The sequence below is a fragment of the Gorilla gorilla genome, chromosome 16, assembly GCF_029281585.2.
Source record: "Gorilla gorilla gorilla isolate KB3781 chromosome 16, NHGRI_mGorGor1-v2.1_pri, whole genome shotgun sequence".
Classification (NCBI taxonomy): Eukaryota; Metazoa; Chordata; class Mammalia; order Primates; family Hominidae; genus Gorilla; species Gorilla gorilla.
In genome coordinates, this window is record NC_073240.2 from 68844932 (window position 1) to 68872093 (window position 27162).

At 43.5% G+C, this 27162-nt stretch overlaps 1 protein-coding gene and 1 long non-coding RNA gene across 2 annotated transcripts in view; one reads left to right on the forward strand and one right to left on the reverse strand.

The window, feature by feature from the left end:
* PIAS1 (protein inhibitor of activated STAT 1) overlaps nt 1-27162 on the forward strand; it is a 220401-nt gene that overhangs the window by 53439 nt on the left and 139800 nt on the right. The gene's annotated exons all lie outside the window — the stretch shown is intronic.
* LOC134757335 (uncharacterized) lies at nt 339-25419 on the reverse strand. The gene is made up of 4 exons (XR_010131198.1): nt 25298-25419; nt 24770-24832; nt 5157-5311; nt 339-795 (listed from the first exon to the last, which is right to left on the reverse strand). It is a non-coding gene; the product is annotated as an uncharacterized lncRNA (long non-coding RNA).

The window sequence follows — 27162 nt, forward strand, 5'->3', positions numbered from 1 at the left end:
AGTGCTGGGATTACAAGTGTGAGCCACCGTGCTCGGCCCATGTCTGTATTTTCTCAGAGGTGAAACTAAAGCCAGAAAGGAAAAGGAGAGTATCACAACATGAGTGAATTTGGCCTTACCCTCAGCATCCTGGATTAACAGGGAGAGCAAGGGGGCTGGAGCCTGCGGGTACAGAGCAAGAGAAGATGACCCCACCTCAAACTACGCCCCAGGGCAGCCAGCAGAAGTCAAGACACAGTGTCCAAAGAACTTGTTGTACTTGGAGTCAAACAGGAGGAAGCACCTTTGTTCTAGGTCAATTTATTCAGAACAAGGCTGCAGCCAGAAGTTGGGCGTTTAGAGAACGTTGGCCAGTTCCTCAAAGGGAGAGGCTGACAAATGTAGGCAGAGTGTCCCTGTCACTGGTCCAAGGGTCAAGGGAAGTGGAAGGACAAGACAGACACAAGGCAGATGCCCAGCTCTGGTGCCTGGCTGAGTGTGGTCCTGAGGCTCTTTCCAGTTGGCAGGAAGGGAAAACAACTTCTCGTTACTTCAACTGATGTTCAGGATACGTTGAGAAAGTGACTTGACCCCGTCTACTTTTTTTTTCTCATTTTTAATCTGTGGCTCCTGACCTCGGAATGACTTCTGTGAGACCGTAGTGTCTGGTACCTCATGGCTTTTGCTCACCGTCTTCTCAGATGGTCTCCAGGCTTCAGCTTCCCTGTCTGCTCCACACTGTCTTAGGATGAGGCGCCTCTGAGGCGCCTATTTGTATGCTGGAAGTTTGCTGGGGAGAACTCTCAGGATCAATGCCTGTAAGGAGAGAGGGATGAGGGCCTCAGCCAACCTTGGGGGGAGTTCTGGAGTTGGGATGGCTTTTCAGAGTTGCCTCCAATGAAGGTAACGTAATCACCTGATGGGTTCTATTTTTTTTTTTTTTTTTTGAGATGGAGTCTTGCTCTGTTGCCCAGGCTGGAGTGCAGTGGCGCAATCTCGCCTCACTGCAAGCTCCACCTCCCAGGTTCATGCCATTCTCCTGCCTCAGCCTCCCGTGTAGCTGGGACTACAGGTGCCTGCCACCATGCCCGGCTAATTTTTTTGTGTTTTGAATAGAGACGGGGTTTCACCATGTTAGCCAGGACGGTCTCAATCTCCTGACCTCGTGATCTGCCCGCCTCAGCCTCCCAAAGTGCTAGGATTACAGGCACAAGCCACTGCACCCAGCCCCACCTGATGGGTTCTACCTGCCCGCTGCACAAATAAAACCAATTCACTGAGACCATAGTATTGCAGTAAAGAAAGAGTTTAATTAATGCAAGACTGGCCAAGTGGAAGATGGAGTTATTACTCAAATCAGTCTCCCTGAAGACTTGGAGGTTAGGGTTTTTCACAGATGGGTGTGCCGGGGCCCAGGGAATGAGTGCTGCTGATTTGTTGAGGATGCGATCACAGGAGTGTGGAAAACGTCCTTGTGTGCTGAGTCCACCTCTGGGTGGGGGCCACAGGACCGGTTGAGTCATGAGTCATGAGTTCAGGTGGGATCAGTCACTTACCAGAATGCAAAAGTCTGAAAAACATCTCAAAAGACCAATCTTAGGTTCTATAACAGTGATGTTATCTATAGGAGCAGTTGGGGAAGTCACAAATCTTGTGACCTCTGGCCACATGACTCCTAAGCAGGAAAGGATGATAAAAACTATGCCTGCACTTCAGCAGATCTCAGGCCCTTCTCATAGTCCTAATCTTGCGGCCTTTCATGAGTCTTACAAAGGCTGTTTCAGCCTCCAAATGAGGAGGGGACCCGTTTTAGGGAGGGAGTGTTATCATCTTTGCTTCAAAGTTAAACCATAAATTAAATTCCTCCTGTGGTTAGCTTAGCCTATGCCCAGGAATGAGCGAGGACGGCCAGCCTGTGAGGCTAGAAGCAAGATGGAGTCAGCCATGCTAGATTTCTCTTATTTTCATAATCTTTGCAAAGTCTGTGACAATGATAGCAAGGAGCCAGGGCTTTGTCCTCCCACTAGGCATTGGATACTATCTGCTTCTTGGAAAGGGGTGTAACTTGGCTGAGGGCAATCTTCAGAGACAGAGACTTAGCTATGGGTAGTCAATAGCCAATAATGCCAACAGCTGGGCAAATAGCACCTGCATCCTGAAGGGGATATGGTGGCACAACTCAGCATCCCTTACATCTTCTGTCTGACTCTTTCCTAAAGAGTGACTCTTGTGGGTCCCACTGGTCACTCTGCAGTAGAGGAGGTGTCCATTTGTGAGTGTTTATCACGTCCTTTCACCCTACAGGCTTCCCTCATTTCCATCCTATAAAGATGGCCACCACTGGCCAGGCATGGTGGCTCACGCTTATAATCCAAGCACTTTGGGAGGCCGAGGCAGGTGGATCATCTAAAGTCAGGAGTTTGAGACCAGTCTGGTCATTATGGTGAAACCCCATCTCTATTAAAAATACAAAAATTAGCCAGGTGTCGTGGTGGGCGCCTGTAATCCCAGCTACTCTGAGAGGCTGAGGCAGTGAGCCCAGGAGGTGAAGGTTGCAATGAGCCAAGATCGCGTCACTGCACTCCAGCCTGGATGACAGAGTATGACTCTGTCTCAAAAAAAAAGAAAAAAAAAAAAAGAAAAAACCGAACAAACAAAAAAGATGGCCATCATTGACTTGGGCTTGATCCTCTGTCTAATCAGTTGGGGGATAGGTTGCAGAACTACACCACTCAGAGCAAGACAACTTTTTCAGAAGGGCCTGTAAAAAGAATGCTGTCACATGATAGCTGTAACAAAGGTGTTGGGGAAATGTATGTCTGGTACCCAGAGGCCTCAGCAAGATTGCAGAAGCTCACTTAATTTCAAACCCAACTGCTTGAAGGATCTGTGGCTGTTAATACTCTCTCTACCAGTGTCAATATTGGCCTGAAGCCTGTGTGGAGTTGAGGCTGCCCATGGTTGGCTGGCTGGTCTCTAGCTGAGAGGGCCTAAGGAGGAGATAGGTGCTGACAGAGACAACATGGTCTCTGGCACATAAAATCTTCATTCTTCGGGAGATAGAGCTATCATAGGAGTGAGGAGAACCTAGGCAACATTGAACTCAGGGTTAAGAGACTTGAATTTGAGTTCTGACTCTGGAACTTGCTAATTACAAGCAAGTCACTGGCCCAAGGTTAGTCAGTCAGCAAATGTTTAGTGAGCATCTATGGCCAGGAACTGTGTTTAGCACTGGAGAGTCCCTCTCTGGCCTCATTGTTCTTCTTTGTAAAACAAAAGTGTGGAGGCTGAGTGCAATGGCTCATGTCTGTAATCCCAGCACTTTGGGAGGCCGAGGCGGGCAGATCACCTGAAGCCAGAAGTTTGAGACCAGCCTGGGAAACATGGTGAAACCTGGTCTCTATAAAAAAAAAAAAACAAAAATTAGCTGGGTGTGGTGGTGCACCCTGTGATCCCAGCTAATTGGAAGGATGAGATGGGAGGATCACTTGAGCCTGGGAGGTGGAGGTTGTCGTGAGCCAAGATCACACCACTGCACTCTAGCCTAGGCGACAGAGTGAGACCCTGTCGTATACACACACACACACACAGATGGGTTTGGGAGATTATCTCAGTGAATTAAAGTGATGGCAATACTTTTAGAAACGAAAATCCAAGGTGCATACTCTGCCACTGCCAGAATATTTGATATTGAGGATACCCCCAGGAAGCTCAGGATGTAGGATCTCATTATATACCTACAGAGATTCTATTTCCCAATCCCCCACATTTGTTTCCCCCAGACATATTACATAGAGTGACTTAATCCTTAGAACCATGGTGAGAAGGGAGAGGTAGGTGTTATATAAGTTATATAGTCTCCTATCTTGCTAATTTTTTTTTTTTTTTTGAGGTGGAGTCTCGCTCTGTCGCTCAGGCTGGAGTGCAGTGACACGATCTTGGCTCACTGCAACCTCCGCCTCCTACGTTCAAGCAATTTTCCTGTCTCAGCCTCCTGAGTAGCTGGGACTACAGGTGCACACCCCCACACCTGGCTAATTTTTGTACTTTCAGTAGAGGCGGGGTTTCCCATATTGGTCAGGCTGGTCTTGAAATCCTGACCTCAGGTGATCCACCTGCCCCAGCCTCCCAAAGTGCTGGGATTACAGGCCAGAGCCACCACACCCGGCCTTTTGCTAGTCTTTAAAATCCTTTAAGTGTTTGCCTTGATTTTTTGAATTCTTTAGAATTTAAATGGTCTGAGTTTAAATAGTCCTGAACACATTTCTCAAACACTGTTATATAAACAAAGCCCAGCCATGGTGATTACATAGCCAGGTTTTCTCCAACCCCTGGAGACTTGTATCATAATCTTATCTTAGGGTCAAGCATCGGTACTGCTGAAGTGGTTTGCATTTGAACAGTCTTTCAGAAGTTGGTGCCAGATTCAGAGTTCTCTGGATAGCAGATCTGGTAAGGTAGGTGTATTAGTCTGTTTTCATGCTGCTGATAAAGACATATCTGAGACTGGGTAATTTATAAAGAAAAAGAGGTTTAATGGATTCACAGTTCCACGTGGCTGTGGAGGCCTCACAGTCATGGTGGAAGGCGAAAGGCATGTCTTACCTGATGGCAGGCAAGAGAGAATGGAAGCTATACAAAAGGGAAAACCCCTTATAAAACCATCAGATCTCATGAGACTTATTCACTACCACGAGAACAGTATGGGGGAAAACATCCCCATGATTCAATTATCTCCCACTGGGCCCCTCCCACATCACATGGGATTTATGGGAGCTACAATTCAAGATGAGATTTGGGTGGGGGCACAAATCCTAACCATATCTGTGGGGTCACTAAGGTATATAGGTATATAGTGTAGTAAGATGGTGTCACCTTAATCACATTTACACTCTGCCCCGGCACAGAACCCTGGGAGCTGAATATTGAGGAGCAGAGAGGTACAGGGATCAGAGGCACAAAATTTGGCTTGCTCTTGTAGATAGCAATAGAGATGGGCACAAGGCTGAGTGAAATCTCATCAGAGTAGTGAGTGCTTAGCACTGTCCTTAGTGCCGTAAGAGATATCAAGGGAAGGTAAGAAAGATTAAAATGTATTGTGTTTGTTTTATGTTACTCACTTTATACATACTAGCAGTCAATCAATAATAATAACAATGATAAGTGCTTTGAAGTACCTGCTATGGGCCAGGCAATGTGCTTAATACTTCATATCTTCTTTTCTTTTATTTCATGCATTCATTCAACACATTTGTCTTAAGATCTACTAGGTAGTAAGTGCTGGGAGACACTGATGAATAAAAATCTCTGCTCTGGAGGACTTTTCATTCTGCTGGGAAAGATAGGCCCATGGATGTAGTAAACAAGTGATTAAGTGGAGTGTTAGAAGATGACAATTACTGTGAAAAGAATAGATCTGGGTTAGGTGGATCAGGAGTGCCTACATCGGGGGAGCACAGAAACGGTTTACAATGTTAAATAGATGGTCCAGGTGAAGCAGGACAGTTCCCTGACCCCTTCGTGGGTGGGAACTGGAGTGCACTGGCATTGGCAGGGGCGAACTCCACTCACTCTCTGCTCCACCCCACGTGGGAGTGGGAGCACAGGTGAGCAGGTGCAGGAGCCAGGGTGTGTGCTTTTAGGTGCCGGCAAGAGCGAACTCCGTACTGGCCCATGGTAGCATCTAAGGGAGGGTGCCGGAAGTCCCTGAAGCCACAGAGGAAGTGTTACAGTGCCCTTTACCTTTGCTGTCTGCAGACAGCTTAACAGCTCAGCAGAGGGTCAGTGTGACAGCTTTTTGTGCCCACACTTGAGGCACACGAGTTTTTGTCTGGAGTCCAGGAGGAATAAGGTCTCACAAACGAATTGAAGGTGGTAAATGTGGGGGATTTCATTGCCAATGAAAGTGGCTCTCAGTGAGAAAGGGAGCTGGAAAGGGGACGGAACAAGAAGGTAATCTTCACCTGAGATTCTCCAACCATCCCTGCCAGACTCCTCTCTTCAGAGGATGATAAAAACTATATGCCTACATTCAGGATGAGTCTCTCTCTCCGACATCCAACCATAATCTCCAACATCCAGCTGCTTCTCGTCTCTCTCCCAGGTAAGCCTGGGGTTTTTATGCACACAGGATGCGGGTTAGGGCAGGCCATAGTGGTTTTGGAAAAGGCAACATTTGAGTGGGAAAACAGGGATGTAAGTTCTTGCTTTGGACCACTGTTCCAGGCTCGAGGGCGGGGTCCTCGCTGGGGACCTGCCCTCCCAGAATTTTTCTGCCTCCTGTCCCTATCACACATAGTGCTCTGTGGGAAGGTGACATTTGAGCCAACATTCAGTGGAAGGTGATGAAGGAGTTAGCTATGCAGATACATGGAGAAGAGCGTTCCAAGGTAAAGGAGCAGCCAGGGGAAAGGCCTGAGGCCAAGTGTAACTGGTATATGGACAGCAGGGAGGCCAGAGTGACTAATGAGGAGATGGCAAGATGATGAAGTGCTTTTGTCTTTTACTCTGAGAGAGATGGGAAGCCATCAGAATGCTTATTGTTTGTTCTGTTTTGTTAATCTGTGTTTCAGAGCAGTGTTGGCAAACTTTTTCTGCAAAGGGCTAGATAGTAAATATTTCAGGCTTTGCTTGCCATATGGTCTCTGTTGCAACTATTTAGTCCTGCCATTGTAACACAAGAGTAGCCATCGACAGTGCGTAAACAAAGAAGCATAGCTGTGTTCCAACAAAATTTACTTATGGACACTGTTTGAATTTCACATAATTTTCATGGGTCACAAAATATTGTTCCTCTTTTGTTTCTTTTTTTAACCATCTGAATATGTGGGAACCATTCTGAGCTCATGGGCTGTAGTTACCCTGTGAGCCATAGTTTGTGGACTTCCATTTTAAAGGACAGTCATGATCCGACTAAGTTTCAGCCAGAGCACCCTGGCTATTGCCTTGAGAAGAGTCTGGAGGCTGAAAGCAGGAAGGCCAGGCAGAAGCCATTGCTGTGAGCCAAGTGAGAGATGATGATGATTGCTCTGACCAGAAAGACCACAGGATTACATTCTGATTGTATCTCCACCCAACCTTTGAAATAGGTGTCGTAATGATCCTTCACAAACAGGGGAGGAAATTCAGGCTCAGAGACGTAAAGTGACTCGCGTAAGAACACAGAGCACACAAATGGTGAAGCCTGGATATGAAGCCCAATCCAAACTTGAAGGCTTGTTCTCTTTTTTATTTTTTTCTAATTTTTTTTTTTTGAGATGAAGTCTAGCTCTGTCATCCAGGCTGGGGTGCAGTGGAGCGATCTTGGCTCACTGCAGCCTTCACCTCCCACATTCAAGCGATTCTCCTGCCTCAGCCTCCAGAGTAGCTGGGATTACAGGCATGCACCACCACTCCTGGCTAATTTTTGTATTTCTAGTAGATACAGGGTTTCACCATGTTGGCCAGGCTGATCTCAAACTCCTGACCTCAGGTGAACCACCCACCTCAGCCTTCCAAAATGTTGGGATTACAGGTGTAAGCCACCACACCCAGCTGAAGCCTTGTTCTTCAGTGTTATAACTCTGCAGTCATGTCACATGGGCCTTTTTATCCCAAATTACAGATGAGAACACTGGGGCTCCAAGAAGTCAAGGAACTTGCCCAAGATCAATAAGGTCTTGATGACTCCAAAGCAACTATCCTTATTACTAATCTAGGCTAATTCTCAATTTAAAATGGGATTACTGCCCACTAGGTGCTTCTATTCTAGGTAGCAGGATTCTTTATACAATCAGTGCCTCTGAGGTGTCAATAAAGAGCCTAGGGCATTCAGGCTGGGCGTGGTGGCTCATGCCTGTAATCCCAGCACTTTGGGAGGGTGACGGAGGTGGACCACCTGAGGTCAGGAGTTCGAGACCAGCTTGGCCAACATGGTGATATGCCATCTCTACTAAAAATACAAAAATTAGCTGGGCGTGGTGGCATACTCCTGTAATCCCAGCCACTCGTGAGGTTGAGGCAGGATAATCGCTTGAATGCGAGAGGAGGAGGTTGCAGTAAGCTGAGATCACACCACTGCACTCCAGCCTGGGCAATAAGAGTGAAACTCCATCAAGGAAAAAAAAAAAAAAAAAAGCTTAGGGCTTTCAGAGAAGGTGGGGTGACATTCATCTGGAGGGACAAGGACAGATTGTTTGCCATGGGCCTTAAAGAATAACTAGCTGCCTCTAGCTATTTTTGCTGACAGGCTGATTCTTACTGAAATAGGATTGCTTGGTTCTTCTCTCAGATATTTTGTTCTATTTTGTCTTTGGTTTTTTTTTTAAGAAAATATTTTTATACATAGATAAAGCTATAGATTTTTTTATTAGATATTTAATATTTTAATTATAAAGCTAATATATTTGTGACAAGCCAAACAATACAGAGATGTATACAAAAAATTTAACAATCTCCTCATTACTGTCCTCCAGTTTCACCAGTCTGTGATAATTAAGGTGAATTAGGAAAACAGAAAATACATCGGTGTGTTAACAGAGATCATTTTATCTAGGATGGGGTGGAATATTAAGGCCAGCTGGCCAAATTCTACCCATTGTGTATTTTTGTAACTAAAGCTTTACCAGAATACTGCATGCTCATTCATTTCTATCTTGTCTATGGCTCCTTATATGTTACAACAGCAAAGTTGAGTGGTTGTGACAGACACTTTATGGCCCACGAAGCCTAAAATATTTACTGTCTGGTCCTTTACAGAAAAAGTTTCCCAAGTCCTGATCAAGGGGATTGGTGGGGTAGGGAGAATAATAATCTCCCAAAGATGTCCATGTCCTAATTCTTGGAACCTGTGAATGTGTTACCTTACATAGCTAAAGGGACTTTGCAGATGTGATTAAGATAAAGATCTTGAGATGAGAGATTATCCTGGATTACCCAGGCAGGACCAATGTAGTCACCCATTGTAGTCTGTAGTCACACTCTGTAGTCCTCAGAGGTGACAAAGAGAGGCATGAGAATCAGAGGGAGATTTGAAGGTGCTATGCTGCCATCTTTAAAGGTGGAGGAAGAGGCCACAAACCAACGAATGCAGGCAACATTTAGAAGCCGGAAAAGGCAAGGAAAAAGATTCTCCTCTAAAGCCTCCAGAAGGAATGAAGCTCTGCTGACACCTTGATTTTAATCTCAGTAAAGCCCGTTTTGGATTTATGACTTCAGAACTGGAAGATAATATGTTTGTGTTGTTTTAAGCCACTAAATTTGTGGCAATCTGTTACAGCAGTGACAGTAAATTTATACAGTTAGCTTACAGTTATTGAAAGATCGAGAAGTCGAAAGGGGACACTGAGGTAAGGGAGGAGCTACAGGAGGTGGCTTCCACCCCTAGGGCTGGGAGAAAAGGGAATTAGCCAGGTTCATTTGAACCCAGAAACGTGCAGGACAGACCCTGTGGAACTGGGACCCAGACCTCTGAGGAGTGGGCACTGGCATACTGGTGCTCTAAGGAGCACCCTGAAGCTGATTCTGGGAATATGGAAAATACTGGAAACTGCAACCAGCTGCTGCTGCCGGGGTGAAAAATTACTGGAGTTACTCTGACAGGAACAGGAAGCCTTTAGGAAGCAAACAGGAGATCCCTCCTCCAACTTCCCTCTCTGCCTCCAGTACCCGCTATGAACAGAGTGTAACAGAACAGCTGACAAAGCAGAAATGAGGTTTGTGGAGTCTCAGCCCCAGCATCACAAAGCAGAATGCCAAGATTTGGAGCTGAGACTAGTAACAAGTATACAATGTTAACTATGTGTCTGCATCATTATGCTTTTTACTCTATGCTGACACAAATTTACATTTATTCTAGGCTTTCCCTTCTCTTTCCTATTTAGTAAAATGTGGTCATATACACTTTACTCTGAAACTTATTTGTGTTATTAAACAATATATCATGCATACCTTTCCATGAAAGCATATTAGAGCAGTCTCATTTTTAAAAAATTACCCAGTAATATCCCATCCAGACATCAGAAAATTGATCCATTCATTTCCAGTGACAAAGATCCTTTGCTTGACCAAACTTGTAGTCAGGCTCCTGAACCTCCTCCTAAGCCCATCCATACACTTCCTTGTACAATCCAGTTTCAGCAAAGAACCCTGCTAAGTCAATTTAGCAAGAACCCCCTACCCTATCCAGTCAACCTCAGTATCTGATCTGGTTTCGTTTCTTATCCTCTGAAGTCTGATCACCCTGGCCTGTCTTCAGATAGAATCATGTTAGGTTGGTTTCTCTAGAATCCTTCTACTCCTAATGCCACTTCTTAGTAATTTTCTCCCCACCTGCTTCCACCTGCTCCTTGGCTACAAATTCTTCTTGTCCATGCTGTATTCAGAGTTGAGCCCCAACCCTCTTCCCCACGGCAAAACCCTGTTGCAGTGGTCCCTATACCTATCATGATAGTCCTGAATAAAGCCTTCTTTAGGCCGGACGTGGTGGCTCATGCCTGTAATCTCAGCACTTTGGGAGGCCAAGGCAGGTGGCTCTCTTGAGGTCAGGAGTTCAAGACCAGCCTGGCCAACATAGGGAAATCCCGTCTCTACTAAAAATATAAAAATTATCCGAGCATGGTGGCACATGCCTGTAATCCCAGATACTCCAGAGGCTGAGGCAGGAGAAATGTTTGAACCCAGGGCGCGGGGGTTACAGTGAACCGAGATCGTGCCACTGCACTCCAGCCTGGGAGACAGAGCAAGACTCTGTCTCAAAATAAAGAAAGAAAGAAAGTTTTCTTTACTATGCTTTAACAAATGTTACAAATAATTTTTTTTTTCTTTAACATCAGACCCAGTGATTGGTTCAGGGCTTGGCATGTGACTTAATTCAGTCTGGGCACCCCCTAGAGCTGAGAGTGTGGTCAAACCTACACAAATCACATGCCTAAGAATGTGAGAAGGGCGTTCCCCTACGGGAAACCTAGCTGCTTTTGGCAGGAGAAGGAAAAACAATGGTAGAGAAGCAAGCAACCAATGTCCACCACAACTTCCTCATATTCTCTGCCCATTGTTTCTACTGGGTTATTAAATATTTGTTGTCAATTTATTGATGGCCTTTATATATAGTCAGTATTAACCCTTTGCATGTATATGTGTTGCAAATGTTTTGCCCAGCATATAATTTCTTTTAAGTGTGTTTTACTATACAAAAATTAAAATTTGTATGTAATCTGATGTAACTTTTTTTACTCTATGGTTTGTACATTTTTTCCCTGCCTAATATTTTACTCTACAAAACAAAAATAATGTCTTACTCTACAAAGATTAAACATATTAGTCAGTAGATTGATCAGAATAGGTGAGGGGTGGCAGAACACTCTACTGGCCATAGTCACTGAGGGACCCAGGTTGATGGGGACTCCACTTCAAGATGTGTTTCTATGGTCACCCAGACAGAGGGAAGAGGAGAAAAAGGAAATGATGAGTGAGCACTGGCTCTTAGAGCTTCTGCCCCAAAGTGACACACATAATTTCCTTTCACATTTTATTGACCAAATTCAGCCACATGGTCAGGATTAATTTCAAATGGAATAAGGAAGCACAATTTCACCATGTGCTTAGGAGAGAACAAATACACACATAAGGACTACTGTAATCCACACTTCTAGTCACCAAACATCTTTCCCACACTCAAAATACCCTCACCCACCCCTTCCTAAGGGCGTCAACCCCAAGGTCCCATTCTGGTTGGACCTTTATTCTGAGAACACCTCAGCCTGTTCAGAGATTTTGACCATGAATGTGATGGCAATAGCCTTGATTAGATCCTTGCTGTGAAGCTGAGTCTTTATTGTTTTATCTTTTATCTAATCTGTATTGAGAAGAAACCTGCCTCCCAACCCTGCCAGTCTCTGAATTTCTGGTCTATCTTTTCCTTTCACTCCTACTTGCAAACTAGCTAGCCCTCCCCTGAACCCCTATTTATTGTCAAATATATTGGCTATCTACGCCATTATGTTTTCTAGTTGCTTCTTCTAGAGCTACAAGTTTACTAGGCACATCAACTACCTTCCAAGTGACTACCCAACAGCTTTACCAAATGTGTCACCATTGTGTAACATGGCTCACCATCCTTGTCAGTACCACCTGACCACTAAGCCAATGCCACTTTTTTAGGTTTTTGTGCTGGCAGCATCCCATATTAGAGATCGGTCAAGATAAGGTAGATTATGCTATAATAACAAACTCCAAAGTCTCAATGACTAAAAAATATGTCAGTTCATTTCTTGCCTATATTACATGTCCAGTGTGCATCAGCAAGGGCATCTGCTTGTTGTAGTCACTCAGGAACCTTGGTGATGAAAGCTGTACTTCAACATATGCTTCCACAGTTATCACAGCAGGAAGAGGACGGACATGGCACAAATCCATTGCTCTGCCTAGAAGTGTCACATCTTCCCCCTGCTAACGCTTTCTTATTTAAAGCAAAACCAATGGGTGTGTCTAACTTCAAAAGTGGGGAAAGTGTCATCTTATCATATTCACAGAAAAGAGAACCTGGGTATTTGAGAACAAACTTAGTGACTATCACAGGCGTTTTTGTTTTGAGGATATATTGCAGTGAAATAGAATGAAGGTAACAACAGTAACAACCTTGGATTATCCATATCCCAGGATCTATTTTTAACTCCAAGCAGGCTTCTGCTACCCTGATTTTATGGCCCTGAGGGTAGACTACCATATTTTGACCCCATTAATTGAAATTTAATGTTGCTTTAAAACTGAACAAAAAAATCTAATCCTTGAGATTGCGTTTCTTCCACTAAGCCACACTCACAATAAGATATAATTGGAATATTTCCTTATTCTCTCCTCCTTACCTAATGTTTCTTATTTCTTTTCTTTGTTTCTTCTTTCCTTTCTTTCCTTCTTTCTTTCTCTCTTTTCTTTCCTCTTTTCTCTCTCTTTCTTTCTTTTTCTTTCTTTCTCCCCTTCCTTCCTTCCTTCCTCTCTCTCTTCCTCCCTCTCTTCCTCCCTTTCTCCCTTTCCTTCCTCCCTCCCTCTCTCTCTTTCTCCCTTTCTGTCTCTCTTTCTCCCTTTCTGTCTCTCTTTCTCCCTTTCTGTCTCTCCCTTTCTGTCTCTCTCTTTCTCTCTTTCTTTCTCTCTTTCTCTCTTTCTTCTTTCTTTCTTTCTTTCTTTCTTTCTTTCTTTCTTTCTTTCTTTCTTTCTTTCTTTCTTTCTTTCTTTTTTGAGACAGGGTCTCAGTCACTCAAGCTGGAGGGCAATGGCACCATCTCAGCTCATTGTAGCCTTGCCTTCCCAGGCTCAAGCAGATCCTCCTACCTCAGCCTCCCAAGGAGCTGGGACTACAAGTGTCAGCCACTGTGTTCAGCTATCATGTTTTAATTTTTTTGTAGAGACTGGATCTCCCTGTGTTGCCCAGGCTGGCTGGGCTGAACCGATCCTCCCTCCTCTGTCTCCCAAAGTGCTGGGATTACAGGCATGAGCCACCATGCTCATGCCTGTAATCCCAGGCATATTTTATTCTACTATTCTACTGAAGACTGAAAACTACAGTTAATAATGTGGAGTTTTTTAATTTTTAAAAGTTACTCATTTGTGGGATTTTTTTTTTTTTTGAGACAGGGTCTCATTTTATTGCCCAGACTAGAGTGCAGCAGCATGATTATGGCTCACTGCAGCCTCAGCCTCCTGGGCTCAAGTGATCCTCCCACCTCAGTTTCCCAAGTAGCTAGGACTACAGCTGTGCACCATTACACTTGGATTTTTTTTTTTTTGACACAGAGTCTCACTATGTTGCCCAGGCTTGCTTTGAACTCCTGACCTCAAGTGATCCTCCTGTCTCAGCCTCCCAAAGCATTGGGATTATTATCCAGGCATTAGCCATTGTGCCTGGATATGAATATTCTTAAAGTTGTAATACCAAGAATGTTAGTGAGAAAGAAAATTGAACTGCTTTTTAATGACTAAAAAGTTAAGCTTTCATTCTGAAAATAGATCCTATCTTCAATCTAGCCTCACTAAATGGTGGTTTCTTAATCATTGGTTTAAAATGCCCTGACTAGGCAATATGCCTAGTTAAACATTAAAGTGAAGATAGTGAGAGGCTTCAAGATGGCTGACTAGAGGCATCTTGTACTCGCCTCCTCCCCTAAGAAGAACCAAAATAGTGAGTAGATAATTACACTTCGAATAGATCATCCAAGAGAGAACACTGAAATTTTACAGAAACGTGACACGCAACGCTTAAACAAGGAAGGAAAGAGAAGCAAGACAGAGCGCAAGGAAAGGTGGCTTAGAGACCCCCAGCAGACCAAATTTCCACTGTGTACTTCTGCAATCCTAGCCTTGGGAGAGCCCCAGAGCCTTGAGGGCCCAGAAACTAACACAGGGAAGTGCCCGGAGAAGACGTGATGGTATTGATCCAGGGAGGGAGATTGCGCTGGGTCACACACTCCTCCTGAGTCCTAGGCAGCTACAGGAAGGTGCCATTTTGAGATCCCAGCCACACCAGACTGTGCACTGTCCTGGGGCCCCATGGTACCAGGTCTGAGGCACAAGCAAGGAGCAGGCTGTTGCTGCCGGGGCTGAGGCACAAGTGAGGCATGGGCCGCCGCCACCAGGGCTGAGGAACAAGCAAGGCATGCATTCTCCATTTGCCAGCCTAGGTTGCCACCACTAAAAGCAACCATGCCCTCCCCAGTGGCAGGGCCAATGTGTGGCCACTGCCACTCCTAACCCAAGCATTCTACCAGAGGCCTGGAAGTTGCCCCATCTCTGCCTATCATGACAGACACCTGCACACACCACTGGGGAACCCTGAGGACAAACTCACATGGCACCAGCTTCACCTCACCCTTGCCAGAGCATGCAGTTCAGGGCACTGAAGATTACCCAGTCCACTACCATTGACACCTGACCACTCCTCCCAGGGGCCTACCCACCCTGCCACTACCACAACAGCTTACAATTACCTGTGCATGTCACCTGCAGGCCTGGGGACTAGCTCACACAGCCCATCACAGCTACCACCAACACCAGTGTACACTGTTTATTTTTGAATAAAATACAAAATACATTTGAAAGCTTCAACAATAGGGTGGATCAAGGAGAAGAAAGAATCTCAGAACTTGAAGAATGGTCTTTTGAAATAAACCAGTTAGACAAAAATAAAAAAGAATAAAAAAGAATGAGCAAACCCTAACTTGACACATAAAACACCATAAAGCAACCAAATATTCAAACTTTTGGAGTCCTAGAAGGCAAAGAGAAAAGAGTTAGAAAACCTATTTAATGAAATAACAGATAAAAATTTCCCAAGTCTGGCGAGAGATTTAGACATCCAGATACAAGAGGCTTAGAGATCCCCAAATAGATATAATGCAAAGTTCTTCTCCATGACATATTATAGTCAAACTGTCAAAAACAGAGAGAGAATTCTAAAAACAGCAAGAGAAAAACATCTGGTTCCCTATAAAGGGACCCATATCAGACTAATAGTGGACTTCTCAGCAGAAACTTTACAGGCCAGGAGAGTATAGTATATGCAAAGTGCTGAAAGAAAAAACTGCCAATTAAGGATGCTATACCCAGCAAGATTATCCTTTATAAATGAAGGAGAAATAAAGTCTTTCCCAGACAAGCAAAAACTGAGGAAATTCATCACCACCCAGAATCAAAGCCAACACATCCTATGCAACCAAACCATAGACACATATTCAGGATAAAGTCCTCCTCTCCCCTCTGCTCCCTACAAGAAATGCTTAAGGGAGTCCTACAGATGGAAGTGAAATAACAAAGAAATCAGAAAAACAATTCAAGATATGAATAAGAAATTTGCCAGAGAAAGAATGTTATTTACCATTATGAAACATGTAAGAATGGAAGAACAACTGGTAGAGCAAATGCACAAACAAGGAAGAGAAAAGACTCAAATGTTATCACTACAGAAGCCATCAAACCACAGTGTTAAACAATAATAAAGAAAAAAAACGACTAAAGGACTTACAAAACACCCAGGAATAATTTACTAAAATGATAAGAAAAAGCCATCACATATCAATAACAACTTTGCATGTAAATGAATTAAACTTTCCACTTAAAAGATGTAGACTGGCTGAATGGATTTTTTAAAAGACCCAATTATTTACTGCCTATAAGAAACAGATATCATGTGGAAAGACACATATAGACTGAAAGTAAAAAGATGGAAAAAGATATTCCAAGCAAACAAATCAAAAGTGAGCAGGAGTAGCTACACTTAGATAACATGAACTTGAAGTAAAAAACAACAAAAACAGACAAGATATATTAGTCAGCGTTCTCTAGAGGGACAGAACTAATAGGATATATAAAGGGGAGTTCCTTAAGTATTAACTCACAAGAGCCATCAATAGGGCCCACAATAGGCCATCTGCAAGCTGAGGAGCAAGGAGAGACAGCATGAGTCCCAAAACTGAAGAACTTGGAGTCTGATGTTCAAGGGCAGGAAGCACCCAGCATGGGAGAAAGATGTAGGCTGGGAGGCTAGGCCAGTCTAGTCTTTTTACATTTTTTTTCTGCCTGCTTTGTATTCTAGCTGTGCTGGCAGCTGATTAGATGGTGCCCAGATTAAGGGTGGGTCTGACTCAGTCCCACCCAGTCCACTGACTCAAATGTTAATCTCCTTTGGCAACACCCTCACAGACACACCCAGGATAAATACTTGCCATCCTTCAATTCAATCAAGTTTATACTCAGTATTAACCATCACAGAAGGTCATTGTATAATGATAAAGGGATCAATTTAGCAAGAGGATGCAACAGTTCTAAATACATATGCACCCAACACTGGAGCACCCAGATATATAAAGCAAATTTTATTAGATTTAAAGGGAGAGACAGATTCCAATAAAATAATAGTTGGGGGCTTCAACAGCCCACTCTCAGCATTAAACAGATCATCTAGACAGAAAATTCACACAGAAACATTGGATATAAACTCCGCATTAGACCAAATGGGACTGACATTTATAGAACATTTCATCCAACAGCTATAGAACATACATTATTCTCATCGGCACACACAACATTCTCCAGGATAGACCATATATTGGGACACAAAACGTGTCTCAACAAGCTTTTGAAAATTGATATGTCACAATTTTATCAAACCACCAAAAACCAAGTCAATAACAAGAGGAACTGTGGAAACTGTACAAATACATGAAAATTAAACAACATGCTCCTGAATGACTTTGGGTCAAGGAAGAAATTAAGGAAGAAATAAAAAAAATTCTTGAAACAAATGAAAATCAAAACATAACATTCCAAAATCTACGGGATACAACAAAAGCAGTGCTGAGAGGGAAGTTTATAGAAATAAGTGCCTACATCAAAAAAGTAGAAAGATTTAAAGTAAATAATCTAATAATGCACTTCAAGGAACTTAAAAAGCAAGATCAAACCAAAACCAAAATTAGTAGAAGGAAAGAAATAAACATCAAGGCAGAACTAAATGAAATTTACATTAAAAAAACAATACAAAGGATTAGCCAGGTGCGGTGGCTCACACCTGTAATCCCAGCACTTTGGGAGGTCAAGGCAAGCAGATCACAAGGTCAGAAGATTGAGACCATCCTGGCTAACATGGTGAAACCCCGTCTCTACTAAAAATACAAAATATTAGCTGGGCGTGGTGGCATGCGTCTGTAATCCCAGCTACTCGGGAGGCTGAGGCAGGAGAATCACTTGAACCTGGGAAGTGGAGGTTGCAGTGAGCTGAGACCATGCCACTGCCCTCCAGCCTGGGCGACAGAGTGAGACTCCATCTCAAAATAAATAAATAAATAATAAACAATACAGAGGATCAACAAAATGAAGAGTTGGCTTTTTGAAAAGAAACAAAATTGATAAACCACTTGCTAGACTAAGCAAAAAAAAAAGATCCAAATAAAATCAGAAACGAAAAAGGAGACATTATAACAGATACTCAGAAATACACAAGATCATCAGATACTATCATGAACAACTATATACAGTAAACTGGAAAATCTAGAGAAAATGGAAAAATTCAATATATATAACCTACCAAGATTGAACCAGGAAGAGAGAAAACCTAAACAGTCCAGTAACAAGTAATGAGATCAAAGAAGTAATAAAAGTCTCCCAACAAAGAAAAGTCCAGGACTAGATGGCTTCACTACTGAATTCTACCAAACTTTCAAAGAAGAGCTAACACCAATTGCCTACAAACTTTTCCAAAAAATTGAAGAGGAGGAGATTCTCCCTAACTCATTCTATGAGGCCAGCATTACCCAGATGCCAAAACCAGACAAGGATGCAACAAAAAAGAAAACTACAGACCAATATACCTGATGAACATAGACACAAAAATCCTCAAAAATACTAGCAAATCAAATCCAACAGCATACCACAAAGATAATACACCATGATCAAGTGAGATTCATCCCAGGGATGCAAGGATGGTTTGACATATGCAAATCAGTAAACAGCATCCATCACATTAACAGAATGAAGGACCAAAACCATATGATCTCTCAACTCATGCAGAAAAAGTGTTTAATAAAACTCAACATCCCTTCATGATAAAAACTCTCAACAAACTAGGCAGAGAAGGCATACCTCACCATAATAAAGGACATGTATGACAAACCCACAGCTAACACCATACTGAATGGGGAAAAGCTGAAAGCCTTTCCTCTAAGAACTGGAACAAGACAAAGATGCCCACTTTCATGACTCTTATTCAATATAATACTGGAAATCCTAGCCAGAGTGATTAGGCAAGAGAAAGAAATATATGGCATCCAAATTGGAAAAGAGGAACTCAAACTGTCCCTCTTTGCTGATGATATGATCTGTGATCTTATATCTAGAAAAACCTAAAGACTCCACCAAAAAACTCTTTGTTGAGAAAATAATTCAGTAAAGTTACAGGATACAAAATTAACATACAAAAATCAGTAGTGTTATTAATAATAAACTAGCCAAGAGAGAAATAAGAAAGGTAATTCCATTTACAATAGTGACCAAAAAATATACCTAGGAGTAATTTAACCAAGGAGGTGAAAGATCTCTGCAAGGAAAACTACAAAGTACTGATAAAAGAAATTGAAGAGTACACAACCAAATGGAAAGACATCGCATGTCATGACTGGAAGAATTAGTATCATTGAAATGACCATACTCTTTAAAGCAATCTACAAATGCAATGCAATCTCTATTAAAATATCAACATCATTTTTTCACAGAATTAGACAAAGCAATTTTAAAATTTGTATAGAACCAGGAAAAAAAAACGTCTGAATAGCCAAAGCAATCATGAGCAAAAAGAACAAAGCTAGACGCAGATATAGTAAACAAAACAGGATGGTATTTGTATAAAAACAAACACATAGACCAATGCAACAGAATAGAGAATCCAGAAATAAATTTGCATGTTTACAGACAACTGATTTTCAACAAAGGCACCAAGATCAGACATTGGGGAAAGGTCGGTCTCTCCAACAAATTGTACTAGTAAAACTGGAAATTCATATGCAGAAGAATGAAACTGGACCCCTATCTCTCACCATGTAGAAAAATCAACTTAAAATAGATTAAAGACTTAAAGGTAAGATCTGAAACTTTTAAAATACTAGAAAAAATATAGAGAAAACACTTCAGGACACTTGTCTAGGCAAAGATTTCATGGCTAAGACCTTGAAAGCACAGGCAACAAAAAGAAAAATAGACAAATGGGACTTTATTAAACTAAAAAACTTTGACACAGCAAAGAAAACTATCAACAGAGTGAAGAAACAGCCTGTTATAAGGGAAAAAATATTTGCAAACTATTCATTTTTCAAGGGACTAATATCCAGAATATACAAGGAACTCAAATAACAATCAATCCCATTAAAAAGTGGGCAAAGGCTGGGTGTGGTGGCTCATACCTGTAATCCCAGCACTTTGGGAGGCCGAGGCAGGTGGATCACAAGGCCAGGAGATTGAGACCATCCTGGCTAACACAGTGAAACCCCATCTCTACTGAAAATACAAAAAATTAGCTGGGCGTGATGACATGCATCTGTAGTCCTGGCTACTCAGGAGGCTGAGGCAGAAGAATCACTTGAACCCAGGAGGCAGAGGTTGCAATAAGCCGAGATTGCGCCACTGCACTCCAGCCTGGGCGACAGAGCAAGACTCTGTCTGAAAAAAATAAAAAATAAGAAGTGGGCAAAGGACATGAAGAGCCACTTCTCAAAAGAAGACATACAAAATGCCCTCGGTCTCAAAAAAAAAAAAAAAGTTACTTAAAGTCTGTGTCTAGTAAGTCTAACGTCTGTGCTGCCTCAGCGATGGTTTCTGTCAATTTATTTTTCCCACTGCTTTCCTATTTCTTTGTATGCTTTGTGGGTTTTTGTTGTTGTTGAAAACTGGACATTTGACTATTATAATGTGTTATCTCTGGAAAACAAATATTTACATTCCCTAGAGTTTGCTGTTCTTGATTGTTGATGGCTTAACTTTTGTACAGCCAGGGTTTTTACTGAAATTTCCCTGAACATGGGGAACTTAAAAAACAAACAAAAAACTTTTTCCAATCTTTGAGATCTGAGTTTTTGCAGGAGCACCCCTTTAACACTTAATAAGGCCATTTGAAATTCTTCCTCAGCGTTCATTTCCTGGTTGCACTGAGTCTGTATATCAACCAGTGGTGGAATCTTAGGCTGTTAGTTCTTTGAACCTGCATCCTGTCCCAGACATGTGTGTTGCTTTCTAAGTTGCCCTATATACAGAGCACTTTTGAATTTGAATGCCCTAATTTCCCAACAATTCTCTCTCCCTGGCTTTTACTCCCAGGCTTTAGGAAGGTTATTCTATGTACCAACTGTACTCTTCGGCCCCAGGTAGTTGCAGTTTGTTTGTTTGCCTTACAATGTTTAAACAATGCCTGCTGCTTTTCTACAGTGGGTTACAGTGTGAAAACAGAAATGAGCACTTTGTATCAGTTTTTCAGGTAACACCCAGACAGGTTAGAATAGACATACCTAATAATTGTGTATAAAGTTGGCTCTGCTCTCTATAAACAAGGACCGGAGTCCCACCCTGGGAAGGTGGGCTGCTGTCGCTAAGACTGCTATTGAGTCAGGGAAGGGTTCATAAAGTTTTCTTTCCATTTTCAAGTTGCCTTAGAAAAAAAATTGGCTGGGTGTGTTGGCTTACCCTATAATCAGAGCACTTTGGGAGGCTAAGGTAGGAGGATTACTTGAGCCCAAGAATTCAAGACCAGCCTGGGCAATGTGATGAAACCTTGTCTCTAAAAACATAAAAAATTTAAAAGGTAATAAATAATTTTTTAAAATGAGCATTTGCTTGGTTGCTGTAAATCTTTAACTATTTCCCAAAGTTCTGATAAAGTTGCTCTGACAATTTCTGGTTATTTGTTCAATATTTCTGTGGTGGTGTGAAAGTTTGTAGCTGCATGTTTCTCCGTTTTGCTGATGTCCCTCTCTCCACAAATTCGGACATATTGCATCTTCATTATGCACACACACACACACACACACCTAAAATAGTAATAATAACGTAATTATAGAGATGGAGAACAGGCTAGTAGTTCTCTGGGAATTACGGATGGGTACAGAGGATTGGTGTTATCGATGTCAATGTTTCAATATATGCAATATATGTATGTACATATATACATACACAAACACATATGTATACACACATAAACACATATGTATCTTTTCATATATGTACACATACAGATGTTCCTCAGCTTAAGATGGGATTACGTTCAGACAAACCCATCATAAACTGAAACTATCTCAAATTGAAAATGTATTTAATCCACCTAACCTACCAAACATCATAGCCTACCCTAGCCTACCTTAAATGTGCTCAGAACACTTATATTAGCTTACAATTGGGCAAAATTGCCTAATACAAGCCTATTTTATCATAAAGTGTTTAATATCTTATGTGTTAATTTATTGGATAGTTTTTGAAAGTGAAAACAGAATGGTTGTGTAGGTACTTGAAGTATGGTTTCTACTGAATGTGTATCGCTTTTTTTTTTTTTTTGAGATGGAGTCTTGCTCTGTCGCCTGGGCTGGAGTGCAGTGGCGTGATTTCAGCTCAGCGTCACCTCCACCTCCTGGGTTCAAGTAATTCTTCTGCCTCAGCCTCCCCAGCAGCTGGGATTACAGGCACATGCCACCACGCCTAGCTGAATTTTGTATAAAAATACTACTAAAAAGTAGAGATGGGGTTTCACCATGTTGCCCAGGCTGGTCTTGAATTCCTTATCTCAGATGATCCACCCACCTCGGCCTCCCAAAGTGCTGGGATTACAGGCATGAGCCACTGCGCCTGGCCAAATGTGTATTGCTTTTGCATGGTGGTAAAGTTTTAAAATTGTAGATCAAACCATTGTAAGCTGGGGACAGTCTATATACACCTACTTTTTATTTTGAAATAATTGTAGAGTCACCTGCAAGAGAAATGTACAGGGAAGTCACATGTACCCTTCTCTCAGTCTCCTGCAATGTTAACATCCTATGCAACTATAATACAATATCACAACCAAAAAATTGGCATCAATATCACCCATCCTTTCTACGCTTCCCTAATCCCCAGAGAATGACTAGCCTGTTCTCTATCTCAATAATTATGTTATTATTATTATTATTTTTAGACACAGGGGTCTTGCTATGTCACCCAGGTTGGTCTTGAACTCCTGGGCTCAAGCGATCCACCTGACTCAGCCTCCCAAAGTGCAGGGAGTATGGGTGCGAGCCACCAAGCCCAGCCTATGTCTATAATTATGTTATTACATGATTGTTACATAAAGGCAATAATGTACTATGTATTCTTTTGAAATTCTTTTTTTTAACCCAGCATAATTTCCTAGAGATTTATCCAAGGTGTTGTATTGTTTTTTCATTGCTGATTAGTAGTCCATGGTATGTATGTATCACAGTTTTAGCCATTTATTCATCAAAGGAGATTTGGGTAGTTTCCAGTTTTGGACTCATAAGTACAGCTGCTATGAACATTCTTCTACAAACTTCTGTGTGAAAATGTCATTTCTCTGTCTAAGGGTGCAAATGCTGAGTTGTACAGTAAGTACATCTTGTTTTCAAATGAAGTACCAAACTATTTTCCATAGTGGCTGTACCTTTCCTACCAACATGCATGTTGGTATTCATATCTAAGTGTGTGATCCATATCTAAGAAGACTATGTCTAACTCAATAACATAGGGATTTTCATCTAATAATTTTTTAATTTTAATTTTTAAATTCAGGTCTATGATTCATTTTGAGTTTTTTCATTTTTTTTTTTGTATTGGCTGAAGGCCACAATAATCTTAGGGTCCCATGAAAATGCTTTAAATCTTTTCAAATAATAAGAACAAATTAAGTGCAATTGATGGCAGCAGCGGGCTGTCCACGGCGGTCACTGTCATCAGGTCAGCTGCTGTGGGGAGGGTGCCAGGAGGAGGCAGAGCTGGGCTGGAGTAATGCTGTGCTCCACAGAGCCAGCAGGAGCCAGGGTAAGCGAGAGCCCCCCCGCTAAGCCTGCCATGTTGGGTGCCACTGCAATGGGGCTGAGCTGAGCCACCTGCCAGCAGGGAGCAGCATGGTTGGGCACAGAGGGGTGGGCAGAGAGGGGCCCAGTAAGGACCTGGAGCTGCAAGGAGGCATGGCCAGGGCTGCCTGCATGCTGCTCCACAGAGTAGGCAGGCGGGAGTCCTACCCTCCCAGGCACAGGACCTGGGCATCTCTGCAGTCTGCACCCTTGGGGTCCTGGGAAAGTCCCCCTCCCCCCTCAGGCTTGGGGGGTGTCTGCTCCTGCTGCCTGGCCTCTCCCTGCCCCTGGTGCCTGCTCCAATCTCAGAGCAGGGTTGGGGCTGAGCCCAGGCACTGTTACAGTCTGGCCAGGTGTGTGCACACTTGGAGCAGAGCTGACACACCAGCCCCCTGCCGTCTTGGTCCTTTCTGGAATTTGGGCCCCAAGGAGCTCTGGGGGGAAGCCGAGGGGCGCCTGAGGGCAACCCAGCACTGGCCTACAGGTGCCCTTTTGCACAAGCAGCCTGGGCACCATGGACGGTGGCAGGAGGCAGATTGGCTCCTGGGTGGAAGAGGACAGGTTACTGGTGAAGCCCCACCTTCAGGCCAGGCTGCTAGTACTGCTGACTGGAGTGGGAACTTGTGGTGCCTTTTCCAGGCCCTCCCATGACTGCCCACAGACCAATTGGCAGCACTTCCTCCCATCTGAGGCCCATAAAAGCCCTGGGCTCAGCCAGAGCACTGCAGATGATAAGACGACCAGCTGCAGAGAGGAGCTACCCTCTCTGCTGATAGCTGAACACTTGTCAGGATGACTAGCTGCAGAAAGAGCTACCCTCTTTGCTTCTAGAACTCAACACTTGTTGGGATGACTTGCCTAGCAGAGAGGAGCCATCCTCTTCTCGCCACCTTGCAGGCGAAGAGGAGGAAAGAAGAGCTGTGGTCCTTCGGGGAGCTCAGACCTGGGAGCTCTTCAAGCCAGGGCTGTCACTCCCTCTTTGGAGCCCTTCGGTTCCTGGTATCTCCAAGCTTCCAGGCACCACCATGTTCCCTGGTGCGAGGAATGGAAGCTGCTTGCATGTGCCTGGTCCAGCTGCAGCCTTGCAGAGAGCCAGCGTGCAAGCCGGCACCTAGAATTGCTCACCCTGCTGAGGCAGCCAGCATGTCTGACTGCACAGTTGGACTCCATGCTCACTCACACACCCCTCACCCCTCACCCCTCACCCCTCACCCCTCACCACTTACCACTTCATGCAGTCTCCCTCGGCAGGGGAGGGATCCTGGTTGGTAGTGTGAGCCGAGCGCAGCCTGCAAAGCCAAGTGGGCAGAGTGAGCCCAGCGGGCCTGAGCAAAACTTGGACAAAGGCGCCACTGGCCACAGAGGTTTCCAGCCAAAAACCAACACCCCAAAGATCCACTAACATAATCAGCTGGGATTACATTTGTATCTATAGCAACACAGTTTTAAAACATAATTTTTTGGGCTTGGTGGCCTGTGCCTATAATCCCAGCTATTGGGAAGCTGAGGTGGGAGGATCACTTGAGGTCAGGAGGTCTAGACCAGCCTGGGCAACATATGGAGACCCTCTCTTTAAAAAAAAAAAAAAGAAATATAGGCCAAGCACAGTAGCTCATGCCTGTAATCTCAACGCTTTGGGAAGCTGAGGCAGGCGGATCACCTGAGGTCAGGAGTTCGAGACCAGCCTGGCTAACATGGTGAAACCCTGTTTCTACTAAAAATACAAAAAATTAGCTGGGTGTGGTGGTGCATACCTGTAATCCTAGCTACTTGGGAGGCTGAGGCAGGAGAATCATTTGAACCTGGGAGGCAGAGGTTGCAGTGAGCCGAGATTGTGCCATTGCACTCCAGCTTGGGCAACAAGAGTGAAACTCTGTCTCAAAAGAAAAAAAAGAAATATAATTTTTTTTTTGGCAGGATGTGGTGGCTCAAGCCTGTAATCCCAGCACTTTGGGAGGCCGAGGCGGGCAGATCACTTGAGGTCAGGAGTTTGAGACATAACAAGCCTCTTTCAATCACACCTAATGAGGTGACATGGAGTGGGGCCCCTAAATGGCTTTAGGATGGGTGCTGGTCCCCACAAAATTAGAAGGTGGGGCCGGGGATGGCAAGACCCTGTCTCTACTAAAAATACAAAAATTAGCCAGGCGTGGTAGTGCACACCTATAATCACAGCTACTAGGGAGGCTGAGGTAGGAGAATTGCTTGAACCCGGGGGACGCAGTTGCAGTGAGCCGAGATGGCACCACTGCACTCCAGCCTGGACGACAGAGTGAGACTCTGTCTCAACAAAAAACAAAGAAACAAAAAGAGCAAATATAATTAAATTTTTTAATAGAAGAATGTACCTCTGATATTCTTCCTGACACTAAATACATGGTGACTTTCCACACCAATTCTTCAATTCTCTGTCAGCAACTGGGTGGCCTACAAGTCATTTCAATTCTGACGTCAACTCCAGGAGTTAGTTCAGATCCCACAAATTAATGGCTCAGTCCCACAAGGATACCCTCCTTCAGACACCAGTCACAAGTTCCTTAGGCCACCTGCACTCCGACTGACCAGCTGTGAAGTCAAGGCTTCCTATAATTCCTTCCTCATGGTGAATAATTCACTAGAATGACTCACAGAACTGAGGAAAATGTGTTTCTTACATTTACTAGTTTATTATGCCACTCAAATAACTGAATGGAAGAGATGCACAGGGCAATGTAAAGGGGGACTATGCAGAGCTTCCGTGCCCTGTTGCTCTTCCCCACAGTACTCTCATGTGTTTGCCAGTGCAGAACCTCTTCTATCTCTTGTTGAAGAATTTATAACTCAATCACCAGCCCCTTCTTCTCCCTGAAGGTAGGGAATGGGGTGAGGCTGAAAGTTCCCACTTTTCAATTATTTTGGGGGTGGAAGGAGGAGGTCTCTCTCTGTCACCCAGCCTGGTGTTCAATGGTGCGAACACAGCTTACTGCAGCCTTGACTTCCTGTGCTCAAGCGATCCTCCCACCTTGGCCTCCCAAAGTACTGGGATTACAGGTGTGAGCCACCATACCCAGCCCTCTTCTAATTTTGTGGGGACCAGCACCCATCCTGAAGACATCTAGGGGCCCCACTCCATGTCACCTCATTAGATGTGATTGAAAGAGGCTTGTTATGAAAAACAAAAGATACTCCTGTTAGAAAATTCCATGTGTTTTAGGAGCTCTGTCTCAGGAATGAGGGACAAAGCCCAAATACAGTTGATCTTTGCACAACCAGGGGATTAGGGGAGCCGACCCTTCACACAGTAGAAAATTTACGCATAACTTTCACTCCCCAAAAACTTAACTATTAATAGCTTACTGTTGACAAGAAGCCTTACCAATAACATAAACAATTAGTACATACATTGTATATTATATGTGTTATGTATTGCATTCTTAGAGTAAGCTAGAGAAAAGAAAATGTGATTACAAAAGTCATACGGAAGATTGTTCATTAAGCAGATGTGGATCATTATAAAGATCTTCATCCTTGTCTTCACATTGAGTAGGCTGAGATGGAGGAGAAAGACCAGGGGTTGGTCTTGCTGTTTCAGAGGTGTCACAGGCAGGAAAAAAAGCCACCTATGAGTGGATCTGCACAG